A 13938-nucleotide genomic window follows, 5' to 3' on the forward strand; every position below is an offset into this window, starting at 1 on the left:
TAATTATGAAAGTTTCCTTGTGTTGATTTACAACCAAGCACTTCATGTTTTGCTTTTGGTGCTGTATCCAGTGCTAGCACAAGTTTGATATTTGCCACAAGAATTTTACGTCTTGGTTTATCTGCTTCTGACTGCCAAACTGCAGGAAAGCACACTAATATGAATCCAAATGCAGATTATAATTTCCTTCATGCAGCATCCCTTCACATTTTAGATGGATAAAATAATTGTTGCTACCCTTTCTCTTATGTTTGAAACTTTCTCTAGGGTTTTTTTTTTTTTTGCAACTGTCTAAATGTTGTCTTGGCAACATTTTCTGAAGAGGTAAATGAGCCATTTTTGAAAAAGTGTAAATAAATATCCAGAGGCATATTTTGTTTACGCTGTGCAGGGAGTTAACAGTTTTAAAGTTAAAAGAAGATAAATCCTCATATTCAGCTTTCTGTACTTCTGCATTACAGAATGAAGTTTCCAGTGACATTTCAGAGACCTGCATTGTAGTAAATGAGTACCTTGTAAATATGTATTTCAAATACTTCTATTCACAATGTAACGTGATTTTCCTGAAGTTACAGACAGATTCAAATATTTTAGTCCGGATGGATAAATCTGTGAAGTCAAAATTTGAGACTTTGCTGTATCAAATATACAGCTACATATACAAAACAGCAGCACAGAATAGATAAAAAAAAATTATCCTTCCTTTCTCCACACACTTTTTTGGCTTCTGGTCTTATTTTAAAGCTGCTCCTTTTTAGACCATCTGTTAACTTTCCCCAGACAAAAACACAGTCCTGTGTTTCTCTCACTTCCAGATTCCAAGTCTAAACTTCTTTGCTGACAGGCAGCAACAACGGAGATTTTTAATTTACTTCCAAGTTTGTGATCAATTAGAGCTTCTCAGCAAACTTTCCACCTTTAGGCATGTCATGAACCTAAATATCTACAGAGCTGGCAAGTCTGTTACCAGTTACTTCAATGGGAAACTGGCTGGGTTGTCATCAGGAGTTCAGTGCAATGAATGAATTTATTACTGTCTTGTATAACTTTTGTATCCAGACTGACGATAGTAGTTGCTGATTATTTATTTATAGCAGATGCACTAGGATGCTGCTAGAACCAATATTAATAAAAAGATGCATGGTGGATGTTCTGTTTTTCAAAAACTTTGTTGGTTAGATATTTTAATGGTGGTAGTTGGTGTCACCTTAGGAGGAGAATTATTCTGATAGACTCTCATGTATTTCTTATGGAAATGTCACATTAATCTCTTATACTGACATTTGGAATTTGAATCTGGTGTTTGAAGACTTTGTCACATGCCAGTGACAATTCTGTTTTGGTTTTTCCCCCTAAAATCTAGTTTTGCTTACCTTGAGGGAAAGTAAGCTAGTAACTCAGTTGTGAGTTCATTCACGTTGTATCTTTCTGAGAAACTCTCTTATTTTCTTGTAACCGCAAACCTGACAAAAGCAATGCATTTTGCTCCACGTGTATATTTAACATGAATCCTCTCTCTATAATTCACAGAGATTGGGTAGCTCTATTCCATTGCTAAGTGTCCAAACAATCACAGAAGGGGCCAAGTACACAGTGGTATCCCCAGCGAGTGCTCCCGGTGATCCAGCTGCTGTTTCTTTGTGCTTAGTAACTCAGTGAACTTTAAATTCAGCCAGTTCATTTTGGACCTGTTTGAAATGCCAGTGTCCACAGGCTCTTACAGCCTATCCTACCTGTGAGGAACCAGTTTTAATTTGCTTTTGCACTAGGCTTTGGCTGCTTTTACTAGGATTTCCTGCTCGTACTGAAAGAAGCAATAAATAATTGATGTCTGGTGCCAGTCTCAGTGCCACTTAGGACTTTTCAGTGCCATCATCACATCCCTCCCTCAGCTCTTTTCCAGACAGCAGCATCTTACCATGTGTGATAATTCCTTGTGAAACAGTAACATGATGTTTTTCAGACCTGTTAAATGTTTGGGATTTTTTTTTTTTGAGGCAAGGGGACCAAAACATCTTATGTTTTTGATAAGGTGTAGAATGTATTGTGTTGATGTTGTAGTATTTGCCCTTTTATTCTGTATGTCTTTCACAGAAATTCTCAACAATTAGTTTGTTATTTCTAGTTTTGGATGCCTTTATTTTTGCTGCTACTGAGCACTAAGCTAATATCTTAATGGAAATATTTATCATAGCTGGAAAACCCTCACCATTCATTCTAACCAGTTTAGATCCCAGCCTGTTATGCTTAAAGGTAGGATTATTTTCACTTGTGTGCTACTTTTATCTCCTTCAATTTTATCTGCCAGCCTCTGCTTATTTGCTTAGTCTTATGAAATTCTTCTTTGCATTTGGCTTTTGTCTTCACTGCCCTGAATAACCAAACACCATGAGGAAAATTAGTCATCTTACTGATCCCCCTGTTCTTTGGGCTGCTCAGGAAGTGTCAGTCAGCACAAAGCCCAGCCACAGGTTCCAGCAAAACTCCAGGGACCTTCTGTTGGTTTTAGGAGTCAACGATGTGTTTCTGCTATTTCCTCTCTTGTAATCAAATATTTGTGTATAAAAGTACCCTTGCTCTTATGTAATTGCTGCTTACTTTTCTTGTAAGCATTTGGAGAGGAGCCTTTCTGAAGGAATGGCTTTGGGAACCCAAGCTGGCTGTGTCAGCTTGTTAGTCATTCTTATTCAGGAGGCTATTGATTCTTTCAAACAACTAATTTAAATTAGAATCATCAAAAAGCTGTAATTTTAAAGAACAAAGAAGGTGATGTGCTCTATCACATCTATCCTAAAAGTGGTCAGTCTGTCCTTGTGTGTCTGAGGTTTACTGACTTATAAAACTGTTAAAAACTGAGGTGTTTCACACTGAAAGACAGCCAGCGTTTCACATTGGCTGTCCATGATAGAATTGACCCTGCCTGGATTTCTGGGTGTCCTGGCAAAGTCTGGGAGCTCCCAGGAGACTGGAGAAGGGCAAATCTGCCTGCCAAAAAAGAAGTGAAATGAGAGAATGGGTGAAATCTGTTTCATATTTTTATAGTTGTTTCTGAAAAAAATACTGCAAAACCCAAAGAATTATTTGAAAGCCGTATTTTTAAAAATCATCAGCTATTTCTAAATATAGAGGGGAAATAAAAAAATGCACTAACACCCAATATGGATTTATCAAAAATAATGTCAAAGACATCTGATTTTTCTTGGATGACAGGAAAACAAATGCATAATGGAAAAACAGTAGCAACATATTGATGTTAAGAAAACTTTGTCTCAAAAGATTTCCCTTTAGTGAATTGGTGGGAAGCATATGACAGGAAAGTGCTACTACATGGAGAAGTGTTTGATTGGAAGCCTGTGTCAAAGTGTAATTATCAGTGATTCATGATGAAATTGGAAAGGTTTCCAGTAGGATCTGGTAGGGATCTGTCTTGTGCTTGAGGATTTCAGCAGTGTCCTAAAGGATGGATGTGTTATGCATCCAGATAATGGCAAGACTGGGAAGGCTTGAAAACATCCTGGAAAGTAAGATTATAAATGAAAATAAAGTTGCCAAATAAATGAATTAGTTTGAAATAGTAGGATCTGTTTCAATAGGAAAATTGATAAAATTAAACCTTTTGGAAGCAGAAGGAGACCCATGAGGAAGTTTATGGACAGTAACTTGGACATTCCTGTTTTTCTTTTTAAAGTTGTTATATTTCTGAAAGTGTATACTTTCAGCACCTGTACTTTGATATCACAGCCCATATTTAGTTGGCTTTTGGTCTTCATGTTCTTTGTGATATTTTCTCACAGCAAAACTGGAATTATTTTATATATGTGTTGGTGTACACAGGGGCAGGAAGTACTCTACATGTTTTTAACTATTTATAGTAGTTCTTCATCTTGGAATCATCCATTTACAATGTCTCAAACAGAGATTTTGGGTTTTTTTCATCTAGGTAGATAGTTATTCTCTCTAATCTGGCTTGATGAGAAGCTTCTAATTGTGTTGTAATGTATAGGAGAGTGAATGGGGAAGGTTTCAGTGGAGAGCAGAAGGCCATGAGGTGGGAAGTGCTGGGAAGACACAAGACATTATTCAGCAATATTCATTTCCAAGGTTGTTGCCTGCCTGTCAAGAGAGAAAATTACTTTATTGGTTTGGATTAGCTGCTTCTAATATAATACATTAATGTTTATCAGTTTATATGCTGCTTTTATGACATTGCAAAAACTGAATCACTGTGATGACATTTAAAAAAATGTATATTAAGCCCTCTTGCACAAAATAAGGCCCCTTTTACTTACTTAAAAATGCAATCATTTAAAATACTACATAATTAATATAAAATGGACACTGTGTGCCATGAACAGTGTCTCTTTTCCAGGTATGGCATGGTTGTATTTGAAATAAATGGGTGAGCATGATCCTTTTTTCCCTTAAAAAAAACCCAGGTAATTTTAATTGACTTAATGTGTTCTTTGAGAGCACATTACGGATTTTGATCTTTTGAAGTTTAATTCCTATCCTGATACTGCAGGAATTTACTTCTGATTAATGAGATGGAGAGAAGATAAAAAGGATAGTGAGCAGTTCCTCTGAGGCTTATAGTTCTGAATAAAAAATTTTCCTGAAATAGTTTCTCCGAGTAACTTTTGTCCATCTGTAGCAATGTGAATAACTCAGATGCTGCAATTAGCAGAATAGAGCTGATAAAATAATCAGTACAGAAGGGAATGTGTATTCATGAATTTAGAGCTGTGAGTAGCTACTCAGTGTTATTTCACAATGTGCTCTTCATTTTCACTTTGATTCGTGACAAATATCTGAATAGAACAATAAGAGAAACTATACTGACAAATATTCTGAAATGGCATTTCCCTTCTCTGTACTAATTGAACTATGTTCCTAATAAAATATTGATTTGGCTAAGGTATACATTAAAAAAATTTTTTAGGTGTTTTGTTTATGCCCTTTGAAATTCTTGTAGGTTCATTGTAGTGGAATCTGCAGGCAGTTGCCAGCACTCGGGTATTTAGTGCATTTATAGATGGGTATTGCCTTCCTTAATGGGTCAAAGTATGCACTTGATTGCTGGTTGGAAAGGACCTTTCATTGTTTGTGAATACCAGTTGTGGTCAGAGGAGGATTTTTTGGGATATAAATATTTTTTCAGCCCATCTTATTGGGGAAGTGTCTGAAACAGCAGGGATTTTGAAGCTTATTGTGAATATTAATATGAAGTACATGTTACACAACTCAAAGCTAGGAATCTGAGGAATGGAAATGTTGTGCTTGTGGTTTCCTATGCTACCTGAGGCATGTTTTCATATTAATAATCTTAAAGAAAGTGGTTGTATTTTTACTAAATGAGTCTCTTCAAGAAAAATACTTCCAGCATCAAATTTTAATATAGTATTTACAACCAGTGAAGGCTTCTTAAGGTGTTTTAGGATGATTCTGTAAAGCCAGTAGGTTCATCATATCCATTCACCTTGTTTTCTGTTTTTCACTGTACTGTTTTCTGCTTTCTTCAGCTTTTTAAAAATATTTGTCTTGAGCTGCATGCATACTTGTTGATTTTTAACTTTATTTTGCATATTTCCACTGTTTTCTTCTTTTAAACTCATGTACATTGATGGCAATTTAGGTAAGTGCAAAATATTCTTCTTTACTTTGTTTATTAAATGCAGCAAAGTGCTTAAGCATTCAACCACATGGAATAGATCAAATGGTCATTATCTGAATTGCAAAGTAGAATGCAACCAGTGGACTTTATATTATATTCAAATTAATAATGTCTGTGAAATGGGAAGAGGCCAAAACAGCAGGACTCTTCTGCTGAGGAGGGATGGTGTGTAATGGGTGAGGAGCAGTGAATAAGCTGTGCCAGAAGGGTGTGTGTTGCCTTCTGTTGTTGTTACTGATGAGGAACAAAGGCTCCTGGCTCTGGTGGGGAGTAGAATTTGATAAGGAGGGGGCCATGATACTGCAGATAACCAAGGAAGTTTTGATGGAGTAATAACCTGAAAGTGCTTGAGGGTGAGTGAGGGAATTCAGTTACTTTTAACCTTTTGAGACCCTCTGTCTCAAAAAGTTTGGTAAGTATTGAGCTAGAAAAATGAATAATAGGAATGTGACTCTGTAACCTGAAGCTTATTGGTGCTATTCTGGTTTAGATAGAAGTATTCATGTATACATTAAAAAGTCAAAACTAATAGCTTAAGCTGTATGAAAACTGTATCACATGTTAGTGGTAAATTGGAAAGGATAGTAATAATAAGTTACACCCTTTTAGACGTTTTTGAGGTATAAAGAGATCTGAGGAAAGTAGTTTTTGGTTTTATTCTGTTGTCCCCAGTATTTAAAAAAAGGTAAGAACCATGAATTGTAGTCTTTAGAATGCACTGTGTGTAGCTGTCAACTGAAAGAGTACTGTTTTATTTAGAACAAAAGGTATTTTATTCATCATGTTGGAAACTAAAAATTGAGTATTGCAAAATACCTACTAAATTCAGGATATAGGTCGTTCTCAGTTATCCAGTGTCAAAGTGCCAGCATGAAATTTCATTTGCATCTTCAAGTCTTAGAGTGAGTGTCAAATAAGGAGTGTCAGTCAGTGTTCTTCATAAAAAAGAATAGACAAGACCAGTAACATTTTGAGAAGGCAGATTGACTCTATAGTAGACAGATCATGGAAGTGAAAGGTGGTTGGAACTGTGTGAGGCTCTGTGACTTGAAACTGTGAACTCACCAGCTTTGCACATAGTCACTTCCTTAACTTGTGTTTCATGGTTCGCTCCAAAACACTACGAAAGCTGCTGCTGTTTGTTGTGGATTTTTTGTCCTGTCATGGTGGTGATCATCTTAAAACTGAAGTATCACATGAGGAGCTTTCTGAAAGGCAATAGGTTTATTATTTATTTTTGAAGATGATATTGCAGCTCAATTTAGTAATTTCATACTGTTTGTTAAACTTCCCTTGCAACATCAGATGAATACTGCGCTCTGTTCCCCAGTCTGATCACTTTGTTCTGTTGTTCAGCTGTGATTGTTGTGTTGCTGTGTGGGTAAAACCCTTTAACAGAATCCAGGATTCTGACAGGGTATCAGAAAAGACCACTTCAGAAAAAACACAGACCTAGAAGAATATTAGTTGGGATAAAACTACCTTTAAGTCACCCTTTATGCTTGCGGCTCTGCTTGAAGGTGTTCCTTCAGCACCTACTGCTAAGCCACACCTGCTGCTTTTTACCCCCTCTTGTCTTAATTAGGGAAGTCCAGCTTCAATTCTATCCTGGTAGGTACTTTATGCTGTCAGAATGACTTAAGGAAATTAGAAGAGAGGTAATTGTCTATAAGCCATTTTTAATTTTGTTAGAATTGGGTGGTGTTGGATACATCACATTAATTGTAAATGGATTCATAATGCAGGAATTTGTTTGGAAAGCAAGTTTTACGAAACATAAATTAAATCTCCTGGAGATGTTAATTAAACCTTTAATCTCATCAATAATACAGTTTCTCACAGGTATCCTAGATAATACATCAAAGGTTACCCTTGGTGAATTTCTTTTCCACTGATTGTGATGGAGCCAGTAGTTCAAAGAGTATTTTTTTAAAATATATTTAAAGTTCTCTGTTAGGTTCTCTAAACTGGCTTCCTTCCTTGAGGTCTTAGACCTAATCTGAAAAAAATGCTGGAAATGTTTTTTCAGAATTTTCCATCAACTAAAGTAGAAGAGAGAAAAGGAAGGAAGTATTGAAAAAAGAGTAATTTCTTTCTCATTTTACATTTTTAGCCTTTATTAGTAAAATTAGTCTTTATTAGTAAAATTTCAGATGTTTTCCTTCCTTTTGGTTGATTTATCTTGTATTTTCTGACAGTTGTCCCCAAATCATCTAACAGGCAATTGATAATGCCACATTCAATTAGCCTGCAGTATAGAACTCCTCCTCTGGGCTGTTTCTGAGAAACACAACCCTTCTGGCTGTGCTGCAAGGCATTATATTTATTTATTTTGTATATGTATCTAATGTAAAGATAAACATGCATGACACTTCCTAACCTTTCTCTTTTCTCTTATATTCCTGAATTCATAAGATGCATTTCAGATTGTTGTCAGGGTAAGGGCAATGTTGTGATGGTGACTTAACCTGCTGGCCATTGGTTCAATTTTCTTCTGAGTTTTTGCATGTCTGGGAGCTCTGCTTGCTTAGTGTCATGCAGGGTCAGATTTGGGCTGTTTGTCATTTCCTCTGTTGAAGGTGTCTGGCATTCCTGACTATGGGCTGTGTACTCCCTGGTGCTAGTGAGTCACTTGTTAAAGCTGTCAGCTGCAAGATGATATTTGTTACTTGAATTTATTGCTGGAGTATCTGTCAGCTGAGGTAGTAAAGAAACTAGGATTCAGGAACCCTTGGCATATTTTATGAAGGATAACTTTGGTTCAAGTTGGATTGCTTGTGGCAGGAGCAAATAAGTCTTTTGAATCTACTAATTTTAGAGTATTTGGCCTGTGGGATGGGGAAAATATTTACTTTTTGCATTTCCTTAAGCATCTGCCACAGGATAGTTATTGCTCTTACTCTTGGTGTTGGAAGATGACAGAAAAGCTAACAAAACACATGTTAAAAGAAAGCAGTAGATCTCATGTAAGTACTCTTTGTACCCCGAAGGAAAAGGAATAAATGATGGGTTTGCCAAAAAGAAAATCCTGAGGCAAATCAATGTGAATATTTAAGTGTTAGAGATGCAGAGAACGCTAAGGTCTTGTAAGGTCTGTATTCCAGTCTCATCTATAATTGAATGAGAGGGTGGGGTCTCATCACAGACATTGCTGTAGAAGAAAAGCCAAGGTCAGCAGAACCTACAGGAAAAGCATAACACACGTTGGGGTGCAGCTTCAGAGGAGCAGCAAACCCTAAAACAAGGCCTGCTTTTGGAACTGACTCAAGTTTCCATTTAATTGACTACAGCCTTAATTGTATACGGTACAAGTCTCACTGCAAAAGCCTGCATTTAAATTGAGAGAATCACAGAATGAGGCGGGGAGCTGTGCTTTGAAAATCAAATCTTTTCTCTGTATTTTGATTTAAACTGTGTAAATGGATGTATAGCTTTTGCAATGTGTAGGTGGAAAGGCTGAAAGAATAGTCCTGTTAGTGTGAACTTTTTCTTGTGTGTGACATTAACTTCCAGGTACCATGTTATTGGTAAAGCATAATAATGGTCTTAACTATTTCAGTGAAGAAATGCCTGAAAATTGTGGTATAATATTCCCTTTGGATACTCTGGAAGGTAGAGATGAACTAGTGGCTTATATTTAAATCATGATAAACCAAAGCATGAATAAAATGTGTAAATCCAAACTTGAGGAATCACTGTTTGCAGTCAACATGTCTGTAAAAAAAGCCTGTTGTTCTATTGATGTGTATATGTAATTAAGCACATGTGTACATTAAGAAATTATACATAAGTTTTGATAATCAGACTGTTTTGCATTCAGTGGTCACTAAATTCCTTACCTGAGTGACAGAAACTAAGCTGTATCTTGAGAGAAATCAAAATTCTCAATTACCCGTTATTTGGAAGCCAAAATTCTTTCCACATCATTCTGAAAATGGACCTTCTTGTCAGCACAGCTCTCTGGGCTATGGAGTATGTGCTACCTATTGAAAAATTATTGAGGTTTATGGTGAATTTGATGTGAACATGAATACATTTAGGTACATATCATATTGTCTTATCTGTTTTAATATATATTGTGACAAATCAAAAATAAACCCAGAACCTTTAATATTTCTGATAATTAACACTGTAATGAAAATTACAATATACCACTGGAATGATACTACAATACTCTGGAAATCTGAAGTTCTTCCTAAAAAATTTGTTTTCAGATTGGATTGTATGCTGGTGTAAGTTTTGCTAGCAAGAGTGATTTGGCATGTTTGTTCATCATTGGTTAACAACCACTGCTTCCTTTGTCACCCTCTGGTACATAAATTTATTTTAGTTTTTTATTATTGTTATTTTAGTATATTTATTTTTAGTATATTTATTTTTCTATTTATAACCTAACTTGTACATTCTTAGTTTGGTTGAAATAAGGGAATGAATGAGCTGCATAATTGTGTATGAACGATCTGGTACTTCCCTTACACTTGAGAGATATTTTTGTCTTCAGATTCCCTGGTGCAGTAAAGGAAGGGAGGAGAGAGCTAAGGAGTAGAAAACACAGAAGTTGCTGAAGAAAGCAAAACCAGGCATTCTTCATCCTGTTCAGGCAACTCATCCCCTGAAGAGGGAGAACTGTCAGACTGAGAATTTGAGCAATTAGATAAGGACACTGGTGATGGACTTTTCCACCTGAATGCACTGCACTGTCCTGGCTGCAGGACTGCAGAATTAACAAGCAGCGCCAGTCAGGCAAACTCCAAGGAAAAATATATTTGCAAGTAACATTTTAGAGATTTTCTTAAAGACCTATATAGATGTAACAATAAAACATGAATTGAAGGCACCAGTGATCCTGTGTTAAATAGGGCAAGGCCATTATCCAGTTCAGGTCTTGGATGAAGCATTGCCTCACTGTGTAGGGAAGTGGTGCCTTGATGGCTAAACACAGAATCAAGTATTGGAGGAATGATTATGCAGATTGACAAGAAAATTAAATTATCTTTAGGAATATATTTTTCCTGTTTGTTTCACCCAGAGGGTCTCCTTTTTTTACATGTCAGTGGTCTTAGAAGAAAATGGTAACTTGATCCAGCTGGAAACTTTATTTGAAAACCAAATTTTGTTCCCAAGTTTTTCTAGGTATTTGTTTCCCAACTGTGTCCAGTTGAATTGTTTCCAAATATGTGAGGTAGAACCTACTTTTTGATATTCCAAAAGCTTAATTTGAGGATAATGTGGAGATAAAAGATATTAAAAATTAGTGCCATTAACTAATTGAAATATTAACATAAATAGTTTATGGCAAATTTTGTTACACAGTGTTGCATTATTAATATTTCAGGTATTTTAACATATATTAATTTAAAGCCACTCAAAAAAGTAGAGTAGTATGGATACAGGAAGACACCTTTGCCTCACACTAAAATTAGTCCCAACTTCTACAATGATTTTGTGCAGGTGCCTTTCCCCCCACCTTTCTCCCTACCACTTTCAAAATCACTTTATTTCTCTGCCAACTAGCAATTGCTCAAGTTCTTCTGCTGTTTTTTCTAAGTCAGTGTCACATTTAGGGTATCGCAGGTGTTTCACACTTGCATTGCTGCTTCATGACAGTGTTGGCTACTGATGATATTGTGAGTGCAGTGAACAGCACAATTTGCCATTGAGCTGCTCTCTGGCAGGTCAGTAGTGTGTTTTAGCTCTAATAGCATGTTTGGCTTTTGCCCTGGACACTTTATTTTCAAATGTCCATAAGTATATATTTTTTAAATTCTATCTTTATATAATCTGAAGGGTTGTGGTTTTGTTTTTCAGTGTCTTAAGATCAATCTTTTCCTACTAGTGTGGAAATACGTTGGGTTTTTTTGATGGTGGGGGTTTTCCCCTAATCCTGGCTTAATAGTACAACAAACTTTACCCTTCAAGACCTACTTTCATCATACTTTTTTTTTGTAGAATTAAGTAATCATCTCTTTTTAATAATAATCTTAACAGATGAGGAATTCTAAAATGTGCAAAAACAAACAGTTTTTACTGCAAAAACTATAGTAACTCTATTTTGCTATGAATTTCCTTTCATTTTATTGATTAACTCATTTTTGCCAGATGGTAGAAAATTCAGGAAAACACATAATGAAGCTTGCTGCTGTTTTTGTTTTTAATTCAGCTCCCAAAAGGCTACTGGCAGGATTATGTGTGATTAAGAAGAGTGAGTCAATTTGTATAAACTCCTTATTTATACCATTTACAAATCTAGCACGTTCAGTATTATCTCCCTCTCCTCTGTTGTGCTGTTCAGCTTTGACTATGCATTTTCTTTGACTCCTAAACTGAAAGTCTGCTGTGTCTTGAGGTAGTAATTCTCTAGGACAGTGTGGTTACTCACCTCTTTTTCCCAAATTCAAAAGTAACTCTTTGCTCTTTATCAATGCTTTTCCTTGTGTGTGATCATTAAAAGCAGTGCTCATTTCTGTTTCATTGTAGCAGGCACCATCCACATGTGAGAGGATAAAAAGCTTAGATGTGAGGAGGCACGAGAAGAGGCAATGTTCCCTGTTCCCTGGGGTTTGTCCTTCCCTTTTGCCATGTTGCCTGCCCAAGAGTGAGGCCATGGAGGGAAGTGCTGTGCTGCAGGCCTGGCAGGTGAACCGAAACTCGCTGTCAGCTGGAAGCATGGATGTGGACACAGTGCAAGAGTTTGTAGATATTGCTAAGCCTTTATAATGGCCATTATAAAATGGGTTCATCCTGCTCTCTTCACAGTTCAGGGAAGAGGAATATCCTGATAGTTTGCAACAAGTCCTTCTGAGTGAATTTACTTTCTCTAATAAATAATGGAAAATAGGTAGTGTCAGTTCAAGCTGTTGTTCTTGCCACTTAGAGTGTGAATTTCCAGATGTACGCAGATGATTCAAGTACTCAAACATCAGTTTTCTGGATGAAAAAACTTAAAATTTGCAGTTCATAAGCTGTAGATGAAGGAAAAAATTTTGGTGCAAATTCTGGAAAGAATAAGCCACTCTTAAAACCAGTAAAAAAGCCAAGACCCCACCAGCAGTCCAAAAGAGAACTGTTACATAAGATAACCATGGCTTGAGATGTTCCTTTATTTAAAGCACTAAGAAGTGCAGTTGTGAAAAGACTCCAAGCAGAATGATCAAATGAACTTTGGCATTATAAAATTATTCTGAAACTGTGAAACCTAATGCTTTAGCTGTGATGCAAAAAAGCCAAACAAAACAGGTGAAGAAGTAATTTCTTTTCCAAATTAAGAAGTGATTCTGTCTTTGGGGGCCAATTGCATTTCCTACAGCTATTTTAGGAGAATAGGGGAGGTGAATATTCTCATGTCACCTGCAGACGCAAGGACTGAATTTCAGAACAATACATTTGCAGCTGTTGGGTACCTAAAACCAGTGCAGACCAATATTTGATTAAAGAGAACTTAATAGTTTAGAATTATTAACTTAACTAATAGGTTCTTTGATAAAGTCACTTGCTTTTGCTTTTCTGTTAAATGTTAGAAGTTGATTGGTTTTGAGCCAATGCATGTCACAACTCTTGTTACTCTGTAGCTAAAACTTGTGGTGAATTACAAGTTCAGGTTGTTTCAGAGAGGAAATTTGCTATAACATCAAATATAGATGAAGCTTTATTTCAAATAAGATGTTAATATTTTTTGCACTTCAAGGAATTATGCTGAAATATTTACTTATCTTCTAGGAACACATGTAAAACAGCTGAAAGAAGGAAGGCAGGAATTCAGGAGAACCCACCAGTAGCTTTGACAATTTGCATTGTAATGCTCAACAAATGTAGTAGCACTTTTCATAGTTTGCCAGGGTAGGGAACTGTACACACTTCTGCACTTCAAAATTCCATTTACCAGGCTGCCAGATAAGAATCTGAAGGAAAACAGAGCAAATTGTGATAAATGTTAGAAAGAATAAATATACATATGCACATTTGCTGTGCTGGTATTTTTAATTTCTGCCTGTGTGTAGCTACACTGTTGAACTTTACGTTTTAAATTGATAATTCTTGTATATGAAGTAACTCTCCTGATCTGTCTCTGTTGTTGAGATATTACAGCTTTTTCTTTTAATGCCTTTCCATTTTCTGTAGTTTTTCTTGTGGATTCTTTTGCTTCAGCAGTTTACTCTTTTAATCTAACTATCTAGTATCCAAGTAATGAAATAAGTGAGTCCGAACACAGTCTCATGAATTTGGTAGAGCTATTCTATTTTAGTTTACAATTTCCTTTAAGCTGGGCA

The 13938-nt window shown here is 36.1% G+C and overlaps 1 protein-coding gene across 18 annotated transcripts in view; it reads left to right on the plus strand.

Moving 5' to 3' along the window:
• Nucleotides 1-13938, plus strand: part of ERC2 (ELKS/RAB6-interacting/CAST family member 2) — a 418139-nt gene that overhangs the window by 13898 nt on the left and 390303 nt on the right. The gene's annotated exons all lie outside the window — the stretch shown is intronic.

Source organism: Motacilla alba, chromosome 12 (genome assembly GCF_015832195.1).
Source record: "Motacilla alba alba isolate MOTALB_02 chromosome 12, Motacilla_alba_V1.0_pri, whole genome shotgun sequence".
NCBI classification, from domain to species: domain Eukaryota; kingdom Metazoa; phylum Chordata; class Aves; order Passeriformes; family Motacillidae; genus Motacilla; species Motacilla alba.